General features: G+C 30.5%; 1 long non-coding RNA gene across 2 annotated transcripts; it reads right to left on the bottom strand.

Moving 5' to 3' along the window:
* Positions 1,418–3,966, bottom strand: LOC107623207. Of its 2 annotated transcripts, XR_002356198.1 has the most exons (4): positions 3,734–3,966; positions 2,602–2,718; positions 2,369–2,402; positions 1,418–1,739 (listed from the first exon to the last, which is right to left on the bottom strand). It is a non-coding gene; the product is annotated as an uncharacterized LOC107623207 (long non-coding RNA). The 2 variants fall into 2 exon arrangements; XR_001616369.2 differs by lacking the exon at positions 2,369–2,402.

Below are 3,972 nucleotides of genomic sequence, written 5' to 3' on the forward strand. Positions count from 1 at the left end.
GAAAATTATTAAATTTAAATATTTAAAATTATATATTAAATTTTCAAACAAATTTAAAAAAATTAAAATTTAAGTTTATCATCAGTTAAATCTGACGGTAGCAAGTCCATAATTTCGCAATTAAAATTTTATATCTGCTGCTAAATCCGCAAGTAATTGGCGGCAGACGAAAAAATCCACCGATAAACAATTATCGGCGAGGTTTATACCGTCGAATTTATTCTGCCGCTAAATTTGACAGTATCTAATGACTTTCTTGTAGTAAAATGTGTATTGCATTGGATTAGGGTATACACATGATTAATTTATTAAAAAAAATTGAGTAGCTTAACAAAAAAAATTCAAACACTTATTGCTAATCTGTCCTTTTCTACTTACATAACTCTCATCCTTCTTTAGCAAAGTTGATAAAAGAACCTCACTTCAATATACAAGCCTTCCTAATTTTTCTCCTAATACAATAAATAAAAGTCAAAAGGTAATCACAAATACGTACATTCTTGTTTTATGATAATAATAAAAGAGTACGTAACATAATATAAATAGAAAAAAGTATGTTAGCATCTGATTTGCTTTCCTAGCATTGTTTTTACTTCTACTGGTATGTAAAACTATAAGCTTTTCACGATTTTTGGCATTTTGAAAACATTATTTCTATGATTTTTTAAGTTTTTATCAGGAAACAAAATGTTACCAGATAAGAAAAGTTAGTATTCAGTAGGAAAATACATAAGCATAAAATAAGCAATTACCTTTGTTTTAGGATCCATATAGTGATTCATAATAGTTGTCCATTCAACAGGAGGTATGTCTGACGGATTTGCATCTAGAATTCACTACAAAAAGAAAAAAAGGTCTATAGTCACAGTAAAAAACTGTGACCATAGCTAATGAAAAAGGTGACCATAAGTCTATGGTCACGGTTTTTTATCTATGATCACGATTTCTATGGTCACGGTTATAGTGTTTTAATTCTTACGCTTTAGGCCACATTTTTTTACCATGCCCATAGGTTACTCTATGGTCACGCGTAAAAACCGTGACCATAGGTTGCTCTATGGTCAACCTTTTATAAAAACGTGACCATAGGTGTCTATGGTCACGGTTTTACCGTGACTATAGCTTGTCTATAGTCACCCCACTTTAAAACCGTGACCATAGCTTACTTTATGGTCACCCTTTTGTAAAATCATAACTTATCTATAGTCACCCCACTTTAAAACCGTGACCATAGCTTACTCCATGGTCACCCTTTTATAAAATTGTGACTATAGCTTATCTATGGTCACCCTATTTTAAAACTATGACCATAGCTTACTTTGTTTTATGAGATTTATTTTTTTAAAAGCATAATCATATTCCAAAATTATGATAATCACAAAATAAGTCTAAAAAAGACATTCAAAAAATATAAATCATAAAATTTACATTATAAGCTAGATATGTTTTTTGTCCAAACAACACAAATCAAAATATATTATATTATATCCATTACATGTAATACTGGCCGAGTAAAGTCTCTTAAAAAATATAGAAGACATCAAAATATTACATTTAGATGCACCAATAACTGTATTCTAATATGAGAAAGAGCACTCTCTGAGCCAACCCTGGTGGCCTCAATATGCAGCACCCCATTCTCATTCACGATCCCTCCAATAACAGTATCACTCTTTCTCTGTAAAACGCGCCTCTAATGAAATGAACTGGTGTGGAAAGAACCCATGTTTTGATCTCTCCTACAGTAAGTATATTGAAAATCTTTGAATGGCTACATATATAAATACAGAACATCAAAATAACTAACCTGAATGGCTAGCTTCTGTATCTACAGTAGTCATAATACCTAAAAACTTAGCAATCTCAACCAAATATGCAAATCATAAAAACTGAAATTCTGAAAGAAGACAACTAAAGAAACAAGGAAGACAAATTTTTTCAAAATAATAATTCAATAAAAACAGATGTGCTGCACATGACAGAAATGAAGTTGAGCAAGTCACAAGTAAATAACCACTAAATAATCAAATAAAAAAATGACTGTCACTAAATGTAGAAGTAAAGAGTTCCTGATCTTCATGAAATTAACACAAGGAAAATCATTAAAAGGATACTCAGAGAATACAGATGATAATTACAGGGTTCAAAGATGGTTGGCTTTGAACAAATGTTATAAGAAACCAATCAGCTTCAACTTCGACATATTGCAGATTTATTTTCCTCTGCTACTATATATATTTAACTAATATATTCAAATCATAAAGTAATCACAAAGGTAACTTGGATAATGATTATCTAGTAGCCATTTCAGAAATTTTGAGTAATGATTGAATAAATGCATAGACAGAAAAAACCATGAAGACCTTACCCCAATTTCTTCTAACAAGGAAGAAAACCAAAACCTAGAATTAAAGAAATAGAAATAGTAACAATTAGCAAATACAAAACAAGATATTCCAGGACATTTAGATTTTAGTTTTTAGCTTCTTCAATTCCTCCCCTTGACGCTTAAGGAATAAAAACATGACAATAAATGATCAATATACAATATAAAAGGCATATTTGAAAATGTATTCAGACGCATTAACCTAAATGTAATACCTGATATAATATTGACCATGCTTTGTCTGCTCTTTCTTGGAGTAAGCACCATTCCATAGCCATATCATATTCAATGTTGTTGGGCTGTAAGCAATGTGAAGTAGATACAGCATTTTTCTGCATAAGAAAATCCAGATAGCTTATTCAATGAATACTACTGCTTCTCATGTAATTCACCAAATTCCTTCTCATCTAATTATATATATATGTTGGTAGAAAAATATGAAGCCAATAAAACCTTCTAATTGAAACTAGTAAAATATAGTAGCTAATTTCATATAACTGCTTGGTTTTCATGCATTTGGTGGGTTAGTTTCTTCCACTGTCATAATATAATAACATATAATGTTGTTGTATACAACAAGAAACATATAACTGATCATTTAGATTGCCTAACTAAAGAGAAATTAAGGCTCTAAATCCATCCGTTGAAACACAAAAAAAAAATTGTCACAAGTTCAAATAACAAAAACTCAAAAATATTGTCACAAGTCACAACCTCCATTCTTTTCTTACCATGATATATATTGTCATCAACATTATATTTCCTTCAAATGGGTTCGTTATTATTTTCCTATTACTATTTCTCTACACACATTGCATTTATCTTGTTTCTACTTTGCTTGGGTAGGTTCTCTCATCCCTTTCCTTTCTACTTGATCTTATATATGCATCAAATAAAATTGTGAACGATGAGTTCCATAATTAGGCAAGTTTGATTCTAAATAAGAACGTATTTTTTTTCAATTTCTACCAAAAAGTGAGAACAAATTAAAGCTATTGCATATTTATTAGATTCTAAATTTCATAATTAAGCAGTTGCAACTAATAACAGGAAAGAGAACACAAGATTACAACTTAAAAAATAGTTTGAAAAACAGTTTCTTTATTTATTTTTTTTAAACATTCTTCAACAAAATCATTCAATTCAAATATTAACAAAATCAGCAAGGCAGAATAAGGTAGTATTAACAAAATTCCTAAACCCAGCAAGATAGTAAATCAAAAATAAATTGAACAAGCAGAATTGTTCTATCTTTAAAGAATCATTCAATTCAACTATTAGCAAAATCCTGAAACCCAGCAAGGCAGCAACTCATAAATAAATTGAACAAGCAGAAATAAATTGGACCAGTAGCAGAAGAGGGATCAGGATGCTATTGCTCGGTGAGGAGAGGCTGCTCGGTGATGGCTGCTACAACGAAACTTCAGAATGCAAATACTCTAAAATCAAAATCAAGAACAAATTAAAATGAAGAACAATTAAAAAATTCATAATAGCAGTGAACCAAGAACGTTGAGCAAGAACGCAACAGAACGACAACTCCAGATAGCTCCTACAATGGTGCAATATCTCAGAGACGGCTACTC

This window comes from Arachis ipaensis, chromosome B10, assembly GCF_000816755.2.
Source record: "Arachis ipaensis cultivar K30076 chromosome B10, Araip1.1, whole genome shotgun sequence".
Taxonomy (NCBI): Eukaryota; Viridiplantae; Streptophyta; class Magnoliopsida; order Fabales; family Fabaceae; genus Arachis; species Arachis ipaensis.